We start from the raw sequence: 22,953 nt of genomic DNA, 5'->3' as shown, positions 1-22,953 counted from the left end.
AAATGACTTATAGTCAGGAAGACCTGAGTTCAAATCCTTCCTCAGATACTTACCAAATGTATGACCAAATTACTCAACTTTTATGTATCTCAGTTCTCTTATCTGTAAAATGAGGGAGTTGGACTCTCAATGATCTGCCTCTAAGGTTTCTTTCTGCTCCATCTCTATGATTCTATGAACATAAGCTCTTATTTATAATAACTATTAATGCTGATTAATTTCCTTAACAATAATGATTTATTTTTTCCTTTTTTTTTTTTTTGGTACTTTGGGAATGGCTTCAGAGTTTCAGAGATAAGAAAGAAAAGAGAAAAACAAGTATTTTAAAAGTATCTTATATGTTGTAAGCACTGTGCTAAAGGCTTTACAAATATTATCTTATTTGATTTTCACATTAACCTTGAGAAATAGGTGCTATTATTATCTCCATTGAGTAAACTGAGGTTGTTACTTGTCCAGAGACACACAACTAGATAAGTATCTGAGGCTGGATTTGAACTGGTCTTCCTCGGCCCAGAGCCCTAACCACTAACTAAGTGATTTAAATAAAAGATAAGTTGGGTGATACAGAAAAGATCAGTAGAGAAGGAAAAAGGGAGGAGGGAAGACTTCAAAGCTCTGTCTAATAATCGTGCATCTGTGACTGAGAAAAGAATTTCTAGTGAAGTGCTTCATATTTCCTAGAGATGATGACTAAATTCTGGGCCTGAGTTGATCCAGGGGTGATAGAAGATTGAATTATATTTACAAATTCTACCAGCGTACACGTATTTCACTACTGATGGGCTCCGGTTTGGAGCCATAATGAGAAAAAGTCAATTACACCACACAACGCCCTTGAGGTCACCTTGTAATTGCCAATCATGATATTCCTATGAAAGAACCAGGAATGACTAGACTGCTGGGAAACAAAACTGATGATTCTCCCCCTGCTCCTCCTCTGCCTCCCCATGCAAAGATCTTATTTGATGTCTTGCATCACTGTTTGTCTTCCTTAATATTTAATAAAATGTTGAACTCAGAGGGGGCCGCATTCCAGATGTACAGAACTGCAGCTGAATACTCTCTGACATGGTCATTTAGTCTAGCCAGACTGAGGAGAAATCAGTTTGAAGTTGTCTCAGTCCAAAGATGGGAGGGAAGCAAGGTCTGGGGCAAAAGGATCAGAGAGGGATTAGCCAGAAGAACAAAAAGCATGAGTACTGGGGGTTGGAGGCTGGAGGCTGAATAGACCAGGCAGCATCTATGTTCAAGAAACAAAAAATTCCAATAACTCTCTCACCACAGGCAGAAACACAGGTCTCCTTGGAGAAATCCAGAGTGAAAGAGGTTTGAGAAATGAATTGCTTATTTTACTTGAAGAATAAGGCAGAGATGGAGGAACTGGGACTGAATCTTCGATATCATTGATATTGAAACTGATGGATAAAGAATCTTCCTTTAGTAAATAAGTCAGGACTTTCTTGTTAATGTAAGAGTCTTAGAGATTGGGGCACCTACATGGTGCAGGGGACAGAGCACTGGTCTTGGATTTAGGAGGATCTTAATTCAAATATTTCCTCAATACTTACTAGCTCTGTGATCTTGAACAAGTCACTTTAACCTCAATTGCTTCCCCCAAAAAAGTCTTAGAGATTTAATGGTTTGCCTAAAGTCATGCAGCATGTGGGGAAAGGACCTAAACTAAGATCTTCTTAACTTCAGATTCACTCCCTATCCATTACACCACATTTCCTCTGTCAGAGACTGATAAAATCAAGCTAAAGTCAGTTCTGTCTTCTCCAGAACACAGAATGACAGCCTCTATCTGGTGGGATTTCTGATTTCTGAATTGATGATAGGTAGAAGTCAGAGAGAAGATGGTGGAGTAGTGAAATATAACATGTAAACTTGTAAGTCAATGCAAGGTGATTCAAACTTTATACCCGGGTTGAAAAACTACTGGATAAGAGTGAAAATAGGTAGTTGCTTACAGCCCCATTCACTTTTTAATAATATGATTGTGATTTTGTGACTACCATTATGGGCTGGACATCTCACTGTTCACCTGCTCTACCCCTACTTACCCTGTAGTGGAGCAACAGAAACACCTACATCCAACAGGCCTTAGTCAAAACCAGATTATCACCAATCCTGCTAGCCAGGAGGATATCTGCCCACTGTTCTCCATTGCTTCATCTCTGAAGGGACCCAGGCTACTTGCTTCTGGGGCATCTTTTAGAGAAAGTGAGCTTCTCCAATCATCTTGCCAATCATGTCAAATCCACAAACATATTAAGTGCTTCCTACATTTTGGGTGCTATCTTAAAGGCTCTATAAACAAACAAATGTATATAGTAAAAACATAGTTCCTACCTCTAAGGAGCTCACAGACTAATGGAAGGAAGTGGGGACAACATGTAAATACCTATGTGTATATGCATGTATATAGGATATATGTAGGAATATTTAAATAATTTCAGAGGAAAGGCATTAGTAGGAAGTGATATCTGGAAAGAAGTTCTCTTCCAGAATGCAAGTTCTGATCTATCTTGAAGGAAGCCAGTAAGTGGATGTAAGGGATGACCTTGAATGGAAAAAAAATGACATCTTTATTTTTACTACCCTTTGATTTCCTTAGTAATTGAATGTATTATTTTTGCATTCAAAATATTATTCTGAGAAAGGGCTAATATGCTTCACTAGACTGGTCTAAAAGGGTTCATGACACAAAAGGTTAAGAACCAGTGACTTAGCTGCTCCATCAAACTCCCCAGCTCTTTATTTTTCAGCCTCCTTAAATTCTATGACCTTCATTCCACCTCAGACATGAATATACCTTAGATTTCACCATTATCCATTCATAAACATTCCACTTCCCTAATGAGAAGCTCTGTTATTCCCCAATCTGACCATAGCCTCCTAACATTCTACCTCTCTTAATTTTCTATTTCATCTTACTAATTTTCTACCTCATTCAGACCTTTACCCACTAACCCTTGGGACTTTCTCAGGCCACTATATCTGCTCTGATTTCACTTTCCTTGATCTTGTTCTCAATCCCAGAGTTAGCCATTTTAATTCTACATTCTCCTTTGTCCTATGTAAACCTTAGCTTTGGATTAACTACTTTACATCCCACCTCTTTTACTCAATAGCTGCTGAACACAGTAGGAGGAAATCTCACAACTTTGCTAACGGGGTACATTACAGAGTCATGTTATATAAACTCAAATGGGCTCTCACTGAAGCAAGGCAACTTTTTAATTCCTCTTATCTCACTTTTTGCCAAAGCTATTCCAAACTTTCTTTCCTCTCCTTTCACCACATTTTCTTCCCTGTCTACCTCAATTGAGGACTTGCCTCATTAGTCTGAAAATTGAAACCATTTGATGTGAGCTCTTCTTTTTCTCAAAAGCCTTTGGCATTATCTCTCACTCTTCCTCCTTTCTCCAATCTTTGACAAAGGGATGGTTATTATCCTTGAGAGGCTATCCCCTCTACAAGTGCATGTGATCATCTTCACTCTTGTCTTTTTCAGCAGATTGCATGTACATTCATTCTCCCTTAATCTTACTTTTTTATTTTAAAACATTCAGTATTTTATTACTTTCAAACACATGAAGAAGTTAGAACTAGAGTTACAAAGTTTAGAGTAATTGACTTAAATATATAAGAATGATTTGTATCTAGAATATTAATTCTTTTGTAAATAAAAGGGTACTTTTAATATATTTGAAAGTGCCTGAAAATGTATCTTAAATAATTAGGACATTCCCTCTAGGAACTTGTTTATGTTTTTAATTTTATATTTATATATATATGTGTATATATGTATATTATACATATATACATATTTCAAATTTATTTATTTTTAACTTAAAAATATTTACTTCCAAATTCTTTTTCCCTTTAGTACTTCCCCACCCATTGAGAAGGCCAACAACATGAAATCAATTTCACTTGTGAAATTATACAAACTATATTTTCATGCTAGCCATGTTGCAAAAAAAAGCAAGTAAAAAGAGTATACTGCAATTTGCACTCAGAGTATATTGTTCTCTCTCTGGAGGTGGCCAGCATTTTTCAACATGAATTCTTTGAATTTTCTTGGATCAGATCAGAGTAGCTAAATATTTTAGAATCAATGCTATTTTTTTCCATTTGTCTTTCTCTTTCTTTAGCTTGTTTCTCATCAAAAGACTGTTTTGCTTCTGACCAGCCCTCCCTTAATCTGCTCTCCCTTTTGTCATGTTCCCTTTTTGTTATCATCTTTCTTTCCTATGTCTCTGTTAGGTAAAATAGATCTGCATACTCAGCTGTTGAGTGTATATAGTTTTTCCTCTTTGAACCAATTCTTATAATAGTGAAATTAAAACATTGCTCCCATTTCCCCTTCTTTGTAAAAGCTTTATTGTTTCTTTTATGTGAAATATTTTTCCTCATTCTTTATCTTTCTTTCCCTTCTCTTCTATATTGATCTTTCTTATACTTTCATTTTTTTGAGAACATAATTGAATCACACTTTTTTGTCTATATAGACTTCTTCCTATGAGCCTGGTAATGATAAAGTTCTTAGGAGTAATATATATTATTTTCCCATATAGTAATATTAACAGTTTAACTCTCTTAAGTCTCTTATGATTTTTTTTCCCTTATATTTATCTTTTTATGTTTCTCTTGAGTCTTGTGTTGGAATGTCAAACTTTCTATTCAGTTTTAGTCTTTTTCATCAGGAATGCTTGAGAATCTTCTATTTCATTAAATATCTATTTTTTTTCTCTCTGATTTTATTCAGTTTTGCTGGGTAGGTTATGCTTGGCTATAATCCTAGTTCTTTTGTCTTCCAGAATATCATATTTCAAGCTCTTTGCTCCTACAATTTGGAAATTTAAATTTTGTATGATCCTGGCTATGGCTCCATGATAGTTAAATTACTTATTTTTGGCTTCCGACAATATTTTCTCCTTGGCCTGGGGGCTCTGGAGTTTGGCTATAATATCCCTGGGGGTTTTAAATATAGATATCTCTCAGGAAGTGATTAATTGATTCTTTCCATTTTTTATTTACCCCCTGATTTTAGGAATCAGAACACTTTTCCTTTGTAAATACTTAAGATATAATGTCTTGGCTCTTTCTTGGATCATGCCTTTCAGGCAGTACAATAACTCTTAAATGATCTCTCCTGAGGGCAGCTATTACCACTAGTGGACAAAGCACTTCCTCTGGTATCAGGAGGACCTGAGTTTAAATCCAGTGTAAGACCCTTACTAGTATCTGATCCTGGGCAAGCCGCTTAACCTCATTTGCCTTCCAAAAAAAAAAATCCACTAAACAATTCCTATCTATTTTTAAGTCAGTTAGTCTTGTGAAGAAACATTTCACATTTTCTTCTTTTTCTTCTTTTGACTTTGTTTTATTGTTTCTTGATGTCTCATGATAAAATAAATTAAAATTAGTTATCTAATTTTAATTTTTAAAGGAATTTTCTTCATTTAGCTTTTTTATATTTCTTTTTTTCTATTTGGCCAATTCTGCTTTTAAGCAATTCTTTTCTTCAGTGAATTTTGTAAATCTTCTTTACAATTTGGCTAATTCTGTTTTTTAAGGTGTTATTCAGTTTTTTTTTTGTTACAAAGCTGTAAATTCTATTTTCATAATTTTCTTACATTTTTCTAATTTTCTTTCCCAATTTTTTCTCTACTATTTTTATCTCTTTGGTTAACTCTTCTAGAAATTCCTATTGAGCTTATTTTCAATTTGTATTTTTTGAAACTTTATTAGCTCTTTTCACATTATTGTCTCTTGAGTTTGTGTCTTGGTCTTTCCCACCAAATTCTTTGTTCTTGTTCTTGTTTGTTTATTTGTTCAGCCTATTTTTTGACTTTGCACTTTATAGTAAGGTTTACCTTTGCTCACCTGAGAGTTGGGAGGAACTATTTTAAAGTTCAAGCTTTTTCAAGCTACTGTTTTCAGAGCTAGTTCTGGGAATCTGTAAGTTTTTGATACTTCAAAGGTGGTATGATTTGGGAAGAGGAACATTATTTTCCTGGTGTGTGCTCTGGTCTTTTATCCAGGAAGGATCTTATTCTCCTGCATCTACAAGTACAGGTGCTCCTCTTGGCTCTGGAACTGTGACTTGTTACTCACTGCAAGTGCTTCTTTCTGACCTGAAACGGAGATCTAAGATTGCATATAGGTAATAGAGTTCCAACCTCAATCAATTCTGAGCTCAGTTCTGAGTTCAGTGCCAGTTTGGGGTTCTCTGTAATCTGATTGGTTGTTGAACCCATTTTCCTCCCCAGACTGAGATCTCCCAAAGTTGCTGCTGCTTCCATTGCTGCCACATCCAAGGCTTATTTTTGTTTTGGTGCTGTGACAATGTGTGCTCCAAGAGAGCCCTCATCCCTATATCATGTAACTTGCTAAGCTGTCTTAGTTTGGGAAAAACATTGCACTTCCACCTTTTCTTGGCTCTGCTGCTCCAAAATTGAATTTGGACCATTGTTTTTAAAATTGTTAGTAGGAGAATCTTGTTAAGGGGAATGGCATACCAGAGAATTGATTGTTAAATTTTTGCTTGCAATTACATCTTAGAAGTTAGCACACTATAAATTGGGACTTGATTTATTATTTTATTAGTTGTCTAGACTTGAGAAAGCATTAGGAAAAAATGTTCATAATATAGATTAAACTTAAAAGTGTGTTGTATGTGTTTTTTTTTTTTTGAGTGGGGATAAACTGGTTGGTAAGTCCTTAACACCTAACTGGTCATTTCTCAGGTCTAATCCTTCTTCATTTGTCTTCTACATTTGACAACATCGGTCAACCACTTATTCAAAATTGCTCTTTTCTGGGATTTTGGGAAACAACTCTCTCCTGGTTTGTCTTGTATATGTCTGACTCTTCTTTCTTATGACTCTAACTCTGGGTGTTCTTCAAGGCTCTCTCTATCCTCTATCTTCTTGGTAAATTCATCAGTTTCTATGAATTTAACTATTTTCTAGATTTAGATGACTACTAGATAAATTGGTTGTTTCTTTGTTGTTCTTTGCTCTTGAAAGAGACAAGTTTTATCACTATGTTGGAATCAAAGTAGAGTGTATCTGACTGTGGCTGATTAGACCAATATGAGCTTGGAAGGCTCTATCAGAAGTTGGGCACAAATAGTGCACATAAACATTTAAAGTGGAGATGTCGCTAAATTTGTGCATCTCATATTTCTTTTGAGCTACTGAAATTCTGCTTTGCTCAGAGTACAGTGCCTTCTTTAATGCAGGCACACCATGCTGAGCAGTCTTTGTCAGTCTCCCATGTTTTATAATTGATTCAAAAATTTTTCAGGGAGACCTTAAGAGTGTATCACTTCTTCTGACTGCTATGTGAGTACTTGCTTTGTGTGAATTATCTGTGAAATAGTCTCCTAGATAAAAGTACATTTGGCTTTCAAACAACATGGCCAGCCCATTGGATCTGTACTTTCTACAGCAGACTTTTAATGCTTGACAGTTTAGCTTAAGAAAGGACATCAGAGTCCAGCACCTTATCTTACCAGGTGATCTTCAGGATCTTCCTAAGACAATTCAAATGGAGGTGATCTAATTTCCTGGTGTGATGGTGGTATATAGCCCAGTTTTCATAGGAGCACAACAATGAGGTCTGTTCAAAAGACCTTCAGGTTAGAGTAGGTCTAATAACTTTCTCTCTCGTACTTTTTTTGGGAGCCTCCCAAACACTGAACTAGCTCTGGCAATGCATTCTTTGACTTTATCATCTCTGTACATCCCTGGAAATTATACTGCTAAAGTAAGTGAACTTATCCACAATATTCAGACTTTTCCCACTTGCTGTAACTGATGGCTCCACATACAGATGGTGTAGTGTTGGCTGGTGAAGAACCTGTGTTTTCTTGTGTTAATTGTTAGGCTAAAATGAGCATAAGCAGCAGGAAATCGATCCATACTTTGTTGCATCTCAGCTTTAGTGGTTGCATTGAGTGCACAATCATCTTGCAAACAAAAAATCATGCACCAACTCTCCTTCCATTTTAGTCAAAGCACATACACACACACACAAACACATACACACATATATATCCCAAGTCTCTCCCTGAGCTTCAGTTCTGCATCACCAAGTGCCTTTTGGACATTTCAAACATGACATCCCAAAGACACCCTGAATTTAAAATGCAAAAAACTAAATTCGTTTTCTTTCCTATAAAATCTTCCTTCTTCCAACTTTCCTTTTTCTGTTGAAATCACCATATCTTTCCACTCTGCCAAATTTTTTATTTCATTTTTCCTCACCCCAAATTTAAAATATTTCCAAATCTTGCCATTTCTACATTCATAACATTGTTTTGCATTTGATCCTTTCTGCCTTTACCTAACTATCATCTCATTTCAGGTTCTCAACACCCATAGTATAGATTAGTGTAAAAGCCTGCTTCAAGCCTCTCATCACTCCTGTCTATCCTATACAATGGTGCCAAACTAATTTTCTTTCTGTGCAGAACTGACCATATGATTCCCCTATTCAAAAAACTCCAGTGGTTTCCTATCATTCCTGGGATAAAATATAAAATTCCCTGGCTAATTTCTAAAATCCTATGTGATTTATCCCAAACCTGTTTTCAGGTTCAATGGACATTATTGCCTCTCTACTATTGTAGCCATCTTGGCCTTCTCATTATTCTTCACATATGATATCCCTTCTCTGTGACTTTGTTCTGCTGGTCCCACATGCCTAGAAAGCTTTTACCTTTTTTTACCTTCTTCTTTACCTCTGTCTCTTAGAATCTAACTCTTCCTTTAAGATACTATTCAAAAACTATCTTCTGCACAAAACTTTTAATGATCTGCCAACTGATTTCCCCTTCCTTCCCAAATGCCCCAGTTTCTAACTAGAAGTGTAAGGGATGTTAAGGGAGGACCAGCATCTCTGATATGAGGGCTTGCCCAGCCTTTGGTGTCTACCTGGATAACTTTCACTGGTGGTTCCAAGAAGTTATAGCATTCTCAGAGACTACACCCTGTCAAACCATCTCAGCAGATGGACTAAATTAGAATGAGGGTAACCATTAGGTCTCAGATCTGTTAGTGAATTATGGGATATCTACTCCAAACATATGAAGAATTCCCTTGGTACAATAGGTGGATGAGAATATTTTTTTTCTAAAGGCCAAGAAAGTGGCTGAAGCAGGTGCTGCGAAACACTTAGGGCTTGGTCAGGTATCAAAGATGCCAAAGTTATTCAGAGCATCCCCGACCATTACCAGTCATCCTGACTTTTGTCCTGCTCCTGGACTTAAATGACTAAAAGAGAGAGTGTGGCTTCTGGCTTTGTGCAATTCCACCTTACTTAAATCTAATTCTTGTGCAAGTCAAGACATCATCATCGACATGGAGATATCATTGGTTCTCTTTGAAAAAAAAAGAAAGGAAAAAAATAATATTTAACTACTTTGTCAATTTTGTATTTATTAAATATATTTATATAAATTATATTTTCTGTGATATTTTAACACAATTAGATTAAACATTATAATATAATTGAGTAGGGATTGTTTCATTCTTTGTTCTTGTAACATCAGCTTCTAGTGCAGCATCTGACATATAGTTATTGTTGTTTGGTAGATAGTAGGTACTTAATAAATACTCAGGATTGATTGATTCATTCCTTCTCTTAGGTACTATTTGTAATTTTCTGAGGAGAAAAATGGCCATTAATCACTGTGGAGATCAGGAAAGGAGTTGGTACTTGAATTGAGTTTTGAAGGAAGAGAAACATCCTAAAGAGGTGGGTTTGAAGAAACAGTTTGTTCTTGTTATGGGGACAGTTTATATAAATTACAGTGACAGGAGATTGTAAAGTTCAAGAATAGCTTATAATCCTGTTTGCCTGGAACAGTATGTACATGAAGGAAAATAATGTGAAGTAAATCTGGAAAGGTAGATTTCAAACAGACTGTGTAGTGACTTTAGTGTTAGGCTGAAGAGTTATATTTTATTCTAAGGTAGAGTTGTGCCTGAGACAGCTTGAGCTGGCTCTAGAGGACTCATTGTTAAATTTTCAATGTGAACATTTACACTTAGAAAATTGGCAACTGCTATAAGTCAAGATGACTTATTGCTTTGTTGATCATCTAGACGAAAGAAAGTGGTGAAGAAAATGTTAATAGAAATTAAACTAAAAAAACAAACAAACCCAAAACATCACCACCAAAACAGCATGTCATGTACACCCTATCCAAAGATTGTTTGTTAAATATTTATAGGATACAGTTCTACCTAGAGACAATAGGTAGAAACTGATGGCTTTTGAATAGAGGAGTAAGGGGAGTACTTGTGCTTTAGAAAGATTATTTTTGTTTCTGCCTGGCGGAATATTAGAGAGGGAAGAGACTGGAACCAGGAAGACCATCTAGAAAATTGTTGCAAGAGTTTAAGTGATAAAGTCAATGAATTTGATTTAGCAGCTGTATAGATGGAAAGGAAGGTACAAAGAAGGGAGATATTATGAAGTTAAAATTGACAATGCATATGGCAGTGAATTGATTGGCCCGGAACTGTTCTGCAGTGGAAAGGACTTTTTTCTACAGGTATTTGCAGATATAAGCAGAGAAGCCATTCCCTTTTTGGGATAACATAAGGTATATTCATGTGTTTCTAGTGGCATTTTAATCAGACTTTCTGAAGTCCTTCCAAGCCTGGGATTATAGGATTTTATTATAATCTTTATAAACTCTAGGGGTCCTTATCTCAAGTCCCACTCTCACTGGCAAGTTGGGTCCCTAGAGCAAGGCTATATCTTTTCCTTAGGGTGCTAGGAGAAATCCTGAAAGGTTGGGGTTATCTTTTTAATGTTATCAATTTTAGTGTCTATTCTGCAGTGCTCTTCCCAATATTAATCACCAATGATTAGAACTCTATTATTCTTTAGACAATTAATATCAATTCACTTTTACAAAGGATTATTTACTGAGAAGATAAATCAAGAACATAAGTACAAACATTCCCCCCGCCCCTCATCCCTGCCAGGGATACACTCTTAATCCTTATGTCACCTAAATTCCCAGGAAGCAGACTAAAACTTAAAATGCTTCCTATAAAGAATTCCCTCTACCAAATTAATTTCATGATACAGCATTGCTGATGGACATCTCTGCATGGATCCATTGCAAGGTTGGGTCAAGGACCCTAAACCCTTCATGCTTCCCTAACCTTTTGAAGGTTAACAAGGTTTACAGCCCAGTATTTCCAATATTCTTTTATATAAGACAGCACAACCAGGACATAATCAAAAGCAAAAAAAAAAAATGTACTCATGGCTTCATGTCAATCTAGCTTGGGAAAATAGGCCAGTAGTTTTCCCCCCTCCCAAACCTTTCTCTTTCTTTTCCTCTCTATCTCTGTCTATCTGGTCTGAAAGACAGGAGATAATGATGGCATTGAGATTATAAGCGTGGTTCTCTGCAAGGGGACAATAATATAGAAAATCCAAAGAAGGAGTTTTTTGGGGAAAAAGATGAGTACTATTTTGGAAATATTGGATTTGAGATGCCTATGGGAAATCCAGTTTGAAATATCCAATGGGTAATTTGTAATGTAGATTAGAGTTTAGTAGAGAAACTAAGACTAATATCTATAGCTAAATGTGACAATTATTAGCATAGAGGAACTGAGGAGATGACCAAATAAGAGGATGTAGATAAAAAAAGAGAAGAGGGTCTTGGAAAATACAGTTAGAATGAGAATTGGAGGAAGATGAATCAAAGGGGAATGAGAAGGAATAGATGAGAACCAGGAGAGAAAAGTCTCATGAAAATCTCCAAAGGAGACACTATCCTGGAGGAGAATATAATCAACAATGTCAAGGATATAGAGAAGGCTCAAGGACAAGTTGATAGGTAGGCAAGTCCGTATGTAAACCTTAAAACATGATAGAAAATGTGAGCTATTTAATATGTATATTTCAAAGCTTCATGAAGAGCCTGCCTATTATTCATCTTTTTACCTTTCCTATTGCCAGGTCATTTTTGTAGAAGGTACTTAATAATTACATATTGATGGATTGATTCCATTTCCTTTCATACTACTTGATAAACATCTATTAATCACTTATTTGCCCAGATTGATCCGAGGTGCCCTGGGAAGTGGCAGAAGGCATAGACAAATACCCTGCTTTCAGAATGTTCCCAATCTGGCTGAAGTGATAATAATAAGCATTATAATAACAAAAATAATAAAGATAATAATAATAGTGACAATAACTAGCAATTATTTAGCATTAATTTCACAAAACATAAATATCTGATTTGATATTCACAACAACCCTGAAAGGTAAGTGCTGTTATTATTTCCTTTTTACAGAGTTAGAGACTATAACAGACTGGTTAAATGATTTGTCTGGGTTCACATTCCTACTAAGTGTTTGGAATAGGATTTGAACTTAGAGTTTCTGCCTTTAGGTCTAATAAAATAAACCTTGTACAAAGGGAATTTGAGAATATAGGCATCAGAGTAGAAATTAGAAGCTAGAATCTGAGTCCAGGCTCTTGTACCAACTTGCATTTGGGGATATGGAACTGGGGATGGTTCTTTCTTTGGGCCTCAATTTTTTCATCAATAGAATGGGAGAGTAGGAGTAGTAATTATGACTCTACTTTCAACTTGAATGCTTTATGGTTTATGATGTGAATGATAAGGAAATGTGTTTACAAGAGTAGGATTGTGCAATTCAGCATGTGTACCTAAGTGCTGCATAATTTCAGTAAAAAGGAATATTGAAAAGAGTGGGATTTATCTGAGAAAGCTTTTTGGAGGAAATGCATTGAGATGTAAAATTCCATCCTACCTACTCTTTCCCCTGGTCCTTTCCATTCCTTTTTCTAGTCTGAGTTCCTCATGTAGTGACATTAGGTTTAATAATGGATAGAGTGCTGGACCTGGAGTCAGGAGGAACTCAGTTCATTCTCAGGTACTTAGAGTATGTGACCCTGTAAAAGTCTGCCTGTAAAATGGGGATAATAATAGTACCTACCTCTCAGGGGTTTTGTGAACATAACATGAAATAACACTTATAAAGTGCTTTGTAAATCTTAAAATATTACATAGAAATGCTATTATTGTTATTGTCATCTTTGATAAGAGGATATATATGATATATCTAAATTCTCTTTCAATTATAACAACCACAAAGGAGTCAGAGTTAGAAAGCCTGGGTTTAAACTCCAGATTGCTACTTCTCTCATGAGTTGTCTTGGATAAGTCACTGCAAGATAAGGAGTAGGTTAGATTAAAGGAGCTCTTAAGGCTCTTCCACTCTTGGCTTGGGTCCTTAATACATGTATTTTACTCATTGGGTATGTTCTTCTGACCTTCACAACATTTTTATCTTAGGCTTATTATGTATTTCTTACCAGAGTATGGGTGTATATAACAGCCTGTTTGATGCAAAGGGATCAGTTCATGCTCACAAGAATTATTATTTTTAATTTTTAGTTTTTTATTTTCAAAACATATGCAAAGGGGCAGCAAGATAACACAGTGAATAGAGTGCTGACTCTGAAGTTAGGAGGACATGAGTTCAAATCTTATCTCAGAAACTCAATACTTCCTAGCTGTGTGACCCTGGGCAAGTCACTTAACCCCAATTGCCTCAGCAAAAAAAAAAAAAAAAAAAAAAAAAAAATTCAGATTAGTGGTTCTACCACCTTTTATCCTAAAGAGATCTTAAAGGGGGGAAAGGGACTCACATGTGCAAAAATGTTTGTGGCAACCCTTTTTATAGTGGCAAGAAGCTGGAAATTGAGTGGATGCCCATCAGTTGGAGAATGGCTGAACAAGTTATAGCATATGAATGTTATGGAATATTATTGTTCTGTTAAAAATGACCAGCAGGATAATTTCAGAGAGACCTGGAGAGACTTACATGAACTGGTGTTAGCAGAACAGGGTAACAGCAAGATTATATGATGATCGATTCTGATGGACGTGGCTTTCTTCAACAATGAGATGATTCAAACATTTCCAATTGTTCAGTGAAGAAAGCCATATACACCCAGGGAGAGGCCTGTGGGAACTGAGTGGACCATAACATAGCATTTTCATGCTTTCTGTTTATGTTTGCTTGCATTTTGTTTTTTTCTCAGTTTTTTTTTATCTTTCTAGATTTGATTTTTCTTGTGCAGCAAGATCACTGTATAAATATGTATACATATATTAGATTTAACTTATATTTTAACATGTATTGGACTATCTGCCATCTAGGAGAGAAGGTGGGAGGAAGGAGGGAAAAAACTGGATCAGAAAGTTTTGCAAGGGTCAGTGTTGAAAAATCATCCATGCATATGTTTTGTAAATAAAAAAAGTTTTAATAAAAATATGCAAAGATTGTTTTCAACATTCAACCTTGTAAAACCTTGTGTTCCAAATTTTTTCTTTCTTCCTTCCCCACCCTCTCCCCTACATAGCAAGTAATCCAATATATGCTAAATATGTGTAACTCTTTTATACTTATTTCCACAATTATATTGCACAAGAAAAATCAGATCAAAAAAGAAAAAAAAATGAGAAAGAAAAAAAAGCAAGCAAACAACAACAAAATGGTGAAAATACTATATTATGATCCACACTCAGTCCCCACAGTTCTCTTTCTGCATGCAGATGGCTCTCTATATCACAAGTCAACTGGAATTAGCCTGAATCACCTCATTGTTGAAACGAGCCATGTCCATCAGAATTGATCATAGCATAATATAAAAACTATTTATTTTTTAAAAACTCACTATTTGTGGTTTCACTAGTATATGGGATTACCATATAATGTAATCCTGTACTTTTCTCCTTATTATGTTATTGCTTATTTTATTAAATATTTCCTAAATGCATGTAATTTTTTTAATTTTTCATTTTTAAAAATTTTGAGTTTCAAATTCTCTCTCTTTCCTTCCCCTCCTCCCTCCTTGGGAAGTTATTGATTTTATATATATGAAGACCTCCAAGACATTTTCATATTAGCCATGTTGCAAAAGAAAACATGACAAAAATCCCAAGAAAATAAAGTAAAGAAAGTATGCTGCAATGTACATTCAGTGATCATCAGTTCTCTCTTTGGAGATGGAGAGCATTTTTCATCATGGGTTTTTTGGAATTATCTTAGATCATTGTCTATCAGAGTAGTATTCACAATTGTTCATTCTTATGATATTGTTGCTATGTACAATGTTTCCTGGTTTTGCTCATTTCACTTTGTATCAGTTCATATTAGTCTTTCCAGTTTTTTCTGAAGTTTTTTCTTTTGTCCAGTTTTTTCTTTTGTCATTTCTTGTAGCACAATGGTATTCCATCACAATCATATACTACAACTTGTTCAACCATTCTCCAATTGATAGGCATCCCCCTCTCAATTGTCAATTTTTTCCACCACAAAAAAGAGATGCTATAAGTATTATTGTACAAATAGATTCTTTCTTCTTTTATTTTTATATATTTGGAATACAGATAATTGTGGTATTGCTAGATCCACCAAAACTGTAATTCTTTGGGTGCCAAGTTGCTTTCCAGTTGCTAATCCAGTTGAATTAGTTCAAAACTCTAAATCCCCTTCTATATTTGTACTTTTGTTTTTCTGTCCTGTTAGCCAATCTGATAGTGGGAAGTGCTATCTCTGAATAATTTTGCTTACATTTCTCTAACCAGAAGTAATTAGAATATTTTTCCCACATGGCTATTGATAGTTTTAATTTCTTCTTCTGTTCACATCCATTGGACATTTATTAATTGGGAAATGGCTCTTACTTTTAGAAATTTGACTCAGTTTCCAAAATATTTGAGAAATGAAACCTTTATTAGAGAAACTTGTTCTAAATCTCTCCTCCCCACGTTTCTGTTTTCTTTCTAATTTTATTTGCATTGATTTTGTTTGTGCAAAAAAGCCTTTTAATTTTATGTAATTAAAATTGTCCATTTTACTTACCATGATCTTGTCATTCTCATTTGGTCATAAATTCTTTCCTTATCCATAGATCTGACAGGTGCATTTCCTTGCTCCCCTAATTTACTTAACCCCCTTTATGTTTAATACATTTTCTTTTTTAAAAATCATTTTTAATCATTTATCTCTTTTGAATTTATCTTAGTTTATGGTGTGAGATGTTACAGACCTGTAGTTTTCCTGTAGTTTATAATATTAAACAATTGAGTCGAGCACCAAGAACAGATTTGCTTAGGATCTCATAACCAAAATATATCTTGGCCATGACTTGGATTTGGGTCTTCTTGACTCCAAGGCTGGCCTTCTAGATACTTTGCTACTTTGCATGGACATTAGTTAGGTGTATCAAATGAGGAGCATGGAAAAGCATGGGAAAAAAAAAAGAAAAACTGCAGTGGGTTTATGTGAAAGAATATAAAGAAAAGGTAAGTTTGGATGCCTGAATCCTGGGCTTAATTTTGACAAGACCTGGGGTTATGGGAGAAGCTGTAATCATTCCTCCCCTACCTTGGTCTGAGTTTCCTTACCTGTGAAATTGAAATAATGAGCCCAGCTCTACCTCTTTTCCAGGAGTTTGAGGGGATGCCTGAAGACATTCAAAGTATTAAGTAATATGCAGATGTCATACTCATAAATCATATGCAGATGTTGGAAGCTTTCCCCAAATCTTCTCTCCAAGAACTTATGCAACATGTCTCAATCCTCCTCCCTGAAGAGGTAAGGGCAATAAGGAAAAACTGCCATGAGTCTCAGTCCCTGGGGGAATCCCATAGGATCTGACAGGAGCTGGATCTTTTTACTAAAGCAGAAGCAGCATCAGGCACAGAGAGACCTGAGGGGAAATCTCATTGTTGCTATGGTGATAGGAATCCTCAAAGGAAAAAATCCTGCAAAGAGATCCATCCCCCCATCCTTTTCCCTTGATTTGAGTTTCTGTCAGAATGTCTAAGGCTATGTGCTGTCTTAAGGATAACTGAGACAAACTGACAGACGGGGGTGTATTTGTGTTTTGGGGTGTTGTAACTGGTCTATCATAATGAATTCCCCATAAAACTCTTTACTCTTGTCCCAGCCTGAGCAGTGGCCCCACGCTGGGTCCTAGACTACGACCTAGACCAAGCACTAATACTAATACAGAGTCTGATCCAGGATCCTTCCTGAACCTGACTATGGGTTCAAACTGGTCCTTAATTGTGTAAATAGATCAAACTCTTACCTTGATCCTAGATTGAGATGTAAATCTCTCCTTTGCCAGTTTTTTGTTTTCTTTCTGATTTTGTCAGCATTGATTTTGTTTGTGCAAAATAGCCTTTTAATTTTACGTAATCAAAATTATCCATTTTGTTTATCATGATCTTATGTATCTCTTGTTTGGTTTATAAACTCTTTCCTTATCCATAGATTCGACAGGTATATTTCCACGCTCCCCTAATTTACTTATATTCCCCTTTGTGCTTAATCCTTTACCTATTTTGAACTATTATGAGTAGCAAGCATTAACTATGGGCTGACCCTAATCATAGACAGACCCTATCTATGAACCTAGACCTAATTCTAACCCTCATCCCTAACTTTACAGATTCACAATGGACATATTAGGATGCCAGATTGGCTCTCTTCCCCATTTCTTTTCCTTGGATCTTAATGGAAAACATACGTTCAAAGGAATGCATTTCTCATAGAATTTCAGGTACCCTGACAGGTCTATGAGCAAGATATTTTGGTGACAGAGGAAGCTTTCAGCATTCTTTTAAGCTATGAGTGGCTTCCAAGCTCTACACTGGCATTAATACCCCAGTTCTAATTCTGGATTAGTTATTGTTTTAAGCAAGTTAATGCCCATCTCTGAACCCTGGTTTCCTAATCTCTAAAGTTAGAGAATATATATTAGCAGATGCCTCAGGTTGGACAGTCTAAGTTCTAGGTCCTTTCCAGGTGTGATATTCTATGGTCTGTTTTAGTTTTTCCCTCCCAGTTATGATATACTATGTTCTATATTGTAAGGTCCCTTCAATTCCGTCATTCCTTCTGGTTTATCTTAATATGTCTCTTTCTACCTCTGACATCCAGTGAGTGCTGACAGCTCAGGCTTGGGAAGGAAGCAGTTAGAGGTTCATCTTCCCAGCCTCCAGCAGATGTCACTGACAGCCTTCAGAGTGATCACAGCCTGAGCAGATTAAAGATGGGAAATCCTGGAATGGGTGGAACAGTGGTGATTGCAGAAACTAGGGATCACACTGCTGGTTTAGTCTTCTCTCAATTTATATGCAGTATTTGAGTTCTCTTTACTCTGAAAAAACAGGGTAAAGGATAACAGGGGGAAAGGATGAGGAATGGGCTGGGGCTACAGTCTCACCAATTGTGAAATAATATGATTGCCTTAGAGGAGAAAGCAAAGGATTGAAAAAGTCCTTGCTTCTCAATCAGTCCCTCACGTAGCCCCCTCACCTAAACCTAATAGGGGTTAGAATAGAATAGAGTGTACATAGTCCAGTACTGTAGGCTCATAGCAAAGTGCCAGAGTTCTATTCCCATTCTGCCATTAACTTGCTGTGTGACCTTGAGCAAAGTCACATATTTTTAGACCTGATACAAAAGGTTGGATGGGCCTTTTGGATCTCCAAGATCTCTTTCATTTCTCTTGTTGTTGTTGCTTATTATATGGATTATCTAGGCTTTCTCCCCCACTGTCTTTTCTTGCACTTTATCATCTCTCCTACAAGATAGGGATATAACTCAAAGCAGTCCTTTTCTTCCTTTGGAAGCTTAAATCTATGACTGTGGAAGAAGGCAGAAGTATGTATAGGAGGGAAGGAGAAGTTCTCAGTAGGACTTTTTGTTGGGGGAATATAGAGAGTCTAGAGCAGAGCCCAGAGGGATACTAATAGTAGGAGGACAACCAGGAGAAAGGACACCCTTAAAGTCTAGAGAAAATCTCAAGGAGGAGAGGGCAATCAACAGTGAACAACAGGATTTAGGATTATGGGATATAGGATTAAGGGACCTTAGAAGTCATGTATTCCAAGTTTCTCTTTTTTTTTAGAAGAGGAAATTAAAAATTTTAGAAAGGTTAAGAGGTTTTTCTTAGACAACCAACCTAGTAGTCTTTGCAATAAAAAATAGCTTATTTTTATTTTGAAGTAGCATAACAATAGCCCACCTTTGAATGGTGCTTTAAAGCTCATGGGTGGCTTTCCTTATAATAATCCTGTATAGAATAAGGAATTTGTCTCTGACAAACTGATTTCTCCCAGCTTGAATATATTTGGAAAGGATGGTTTATTAAAAGCGCTTATCCATTAACAAGGTAATCCTGGTACCAAGTATAAGCACTATACTTGATGGAGTTAGAGAAGATGCTACATCATTTTTATAGATGGACAAACAGGTTTAGAGGTTCAGTGACTTAATTAAGATCACGAAGTTAGTAAGTACTCCAGTCAGTATTGCAACTCAGGTCCTTGACTTCAAATCTCATGCTATTTTAATCACATCATGCTGGAGTGGCTGTCCAATTTCCCTTGGAAAATTTCTAAGTTTCCGGAGGTCAAGGACTTGATCTTCTCTTATCTGCCTTCATCCTCTTTCGGTTCCTCCCACCAGAATTGGATTCCGAGGCTGAGCATGGAAGCATGCTGAATGGCTGATTGATAACTAGACCTTGGGATCAAGGAGCTTATTCTCTAATACATATATAAGTATGATTGGAGGGAGAATGATGCAGAGGAGGATCCAAGCATAGTTTTAGAAGAATGCCAAAGAGTAAGAGATCCTTTTGACCTGGGTCATATCTATCTTTGTATCCCTAACTTTGAGTAGGATGCTTTGGCCCCAACTAGTTGTTTAATAAATGTTTGTTTAATTGAAAAGTGTCATTTAGAGCTGTCCCATAGTGATGGCTGCCTCAGAAGATAGTGAGCTCCTGTCACAGGAATTTGGAGTTCACAAACGTCACTTGTCAAGGACCTTGGGAAGGGGACTCCTAATCGGGGACTAGGACTAGATGATGGGATCCCTTTTAGATCTGATATTTCATTAGTCAATAAACCATAATAAGTATTAAGCACTTACTATGTGTCAGGCATTGTACAAAATATTGGAGATATAAAGAAAGACTAAAAATCACTCTGAGCTCTTCAGAAGGATACATTCCAATGGGAGAAAAATGTGTAAATAAAAAGGGACATACAAGTATTGTTGTTCAGTCATATCTGATTCTTCATGACTCAATTAGGGTTTTCTTGGCAAAGATACTGGAGAAATTTGCCATTTTCTTCTCTAGCTTATTTTACAGATGAGGAAATTGAGGGAAATGGAATAAATGACTTGCCCATGGTTACTTAGCTATTAAATGTCTGACGCTGGATTTTAACTTAGGAAGGTGGATCTTCCTGACTCCAGGCCTGGTGTCTATGCATGATGGCACCATCTTGCTGCCCACAGAGAGGTCATCCTTAAAGGGAAGGCACTAGCACTTGAGGTTAGTTAGAAAGTCCTCTTGAAGTCTGTATTTGAGCTAAGTCTTGAAGGAAGTCAGGGAAGTCAAGTTGTGGAAGTGAGGAAGGTGGGCATTTGATGCACAGGGGACAGCCAGTGCAAAGGTCCAAAGATGAGGTTGGAGTGTCATTATTTCAAGGGCACAAGAACATTTTAATCCATTTTGGATGCAACCTCTGCACTAACATTCAGTCAGCCCTTACTCTACTTCTCAAAAAAGGGAGAAATATAGAGGGCCTAGAACAGAGCCCTAAGGGACACTAATAGTTAGAGGATGTGATCTAGATAAAGATCCAGCAAAGAGACTGAGAAGAAGAGTCCGATAGGGAGGAGGACAATCAGGAAAAAGGGTGCCTCCAAACCTAGAGAGAGAATCTCAAGGAAGAGAGGGCAATCAACAGTGCACAAAGGATTTAGGATTGTGGAATATAAAGAAGGAACCTACCACTCTACTTCAGGCCCTCAACACCTTTTATCTGGACTATTACAATGGCCTCCTGTTTGGTGTCCTAGACTTGCCTCCTCTTTTTCCAATCTTTCCTCTAAAGAGCCATCAAAGCAATTTTCTAAATCATGTATAATTTCCTTGCTTAGTGAATCCCAATAATTCTCTATTGCCTCCAGAATCAAATGCCAACTCCTTTGGCAATTAAGCTCTTCTTCAGAATCTGGCTCCCACCTTCCTTTCAAGGCTTATTTCACATTTTTCTCCTTCATGTACTCCATGATCTATCTAAGCTAGCATTCTTGCTATTTTCCCTGCATGAAGTCCATCTTTTTTCCATACCTTCAAGTAGCTCTCTGTCCCCCATCTGGAGTTCATACCTTTTTTGCTTCTGCCTTGTGGATTCCCACATTCCCTTCAAAGATCATCTCAAACACCATCTTTTGCAGGAAAACTTTTACATGCTTCCAGATCCTATTGCTTTTATCCTCCCCTACCCCTTTGCCTTCATTTATATAGTTGGGCCAGCTAGTGCCATGTGTACCTAAACAGGAGTCCCCTCTCCACTACCTCAGACAAATGAAGACTTTCAATGATGTTGAAATCACCAATTATCAAGGTTCCATTCCTCATCTCTATCACTGATAGTCTTCTAGGTATTAGTTTCATATTCTTTTTTCCACCTTCTGTTTTTTCTTTTACAAATCAGCAAGCCCATGGATTTTTCTCTGTCCTTAACCTCTGTAAGATTGTTAGCTGCCTCTGCTCAGTGACCATACCTTATTTCCAACTTTGTATTTGTCTACAATTCTGGGGACTGAACTCTGAACATTGTGAACCCTGAAGTAAACATTTGTTGATTTAAATTGTGCCAAGTGACCTGGTTTTGGGTCCTGATTTTGTAGCTAACTTGTGTGTGACCTTGGGCCTATTATACTTGATGTAAAGTTCTTAGGTCCCTTCTATCCCTGAAATTCTTTTGATTTTTCTTTCCTAACTTTTTTTTTCAGTCTGTTTCCATCTGCTCAAGTTAGGAGCAACCAGGCAGGTAAATAAGAAATGTCTTTAGAAATACTTATAAAGGTCTGTTGGCTCCTTTTTTGTGTGGTGGGAGTTGGGAGGGGGCAAGATGTATAATCCTAGCATGACTAATAGCCTGATCTACCTGAGAGAGATTGGCTTTTCTGCAAAGCTCTGAGATTCCTCCTTTCCTTTCTCAATGTTGGTTTCATAATTTTTCACCACCACCAAAAAAAAAATAATAATAACACAAGGCTTTTCTCTTCCACTCTCTGGAAATGAGACTTTAAAAATAACCCCAAGGTGGTCAGCAGGCAAGACAAGGGATTATGAAGTGAGAAAACTGCCAGTGTAGCTGGGGAAGCACAGAACAATTAGCATGATTTGAGGCCTTGTATTGTGCTGAAAAGGACCCTGAACTTGGCATCAGACAATCTGGGTTCTAATCAAATCATTTCATTAAACTTCTATTTCCTCATAAAGGGTTTTTCTTAGGAAAGTCCTTTTTAAAGTCTGATGGTTTAGAGAAATGAGAATTTTTGCTATTGTAATGTTATTGAACTGGAGAGAAGCTTAGAAGATGGGAAATTTGACTTGCTGGTCAATCCTGCCTCTGATACCTATTGGCCATGTGATCTTAATGAACTCTCTTAAACTCTCGATACTTAAGGCAATTCTAAGACCACACAATCTCAAGTTTATTGATCTGGAGCTGGAAGAGACCTTAGAGGTCATGCAGTCCAATCCCTTCTGTAGATAAGGAAACTGAAGCCTGTGAAATGTGGGGAAGGGGCTTGCTTAAGGTAACATATGTATTAAGTAACAGATTTGGAGATGGAACCCAGCTTCCCAAAGCAGTGGTCTTTCTAGTGGAAATGACCTATCTTACTACCTCAGAGGAGAACGTGGACTCTTGAGCATCATATCGGAGTATGATCCCTAAAAGGTCCCACTAGCTGGAAGGGCTTCAGGTCCAGACCCAGTGATGATCTGTGTTATTCTTAAATGACAGAATA

The sequence above is a fragment of the Sminthopsis crassicaudata genome, chromosome 1, assembly GCF_048593235.1.
Source record: "Sminthopsis crassicaudata isolate SCR6 chromosome 1, ASM4859323v1, whole genome shotgun sequence".
NCBI lineage: Eukaryota > Metazoa > Chordata > Mammalia > Dasyuromorphia > Dasyuridae > Sminthopsis > Sminthopsis crassicaudata.
This window is presented reverse-complemented; position numbering follows the sequence as displayed.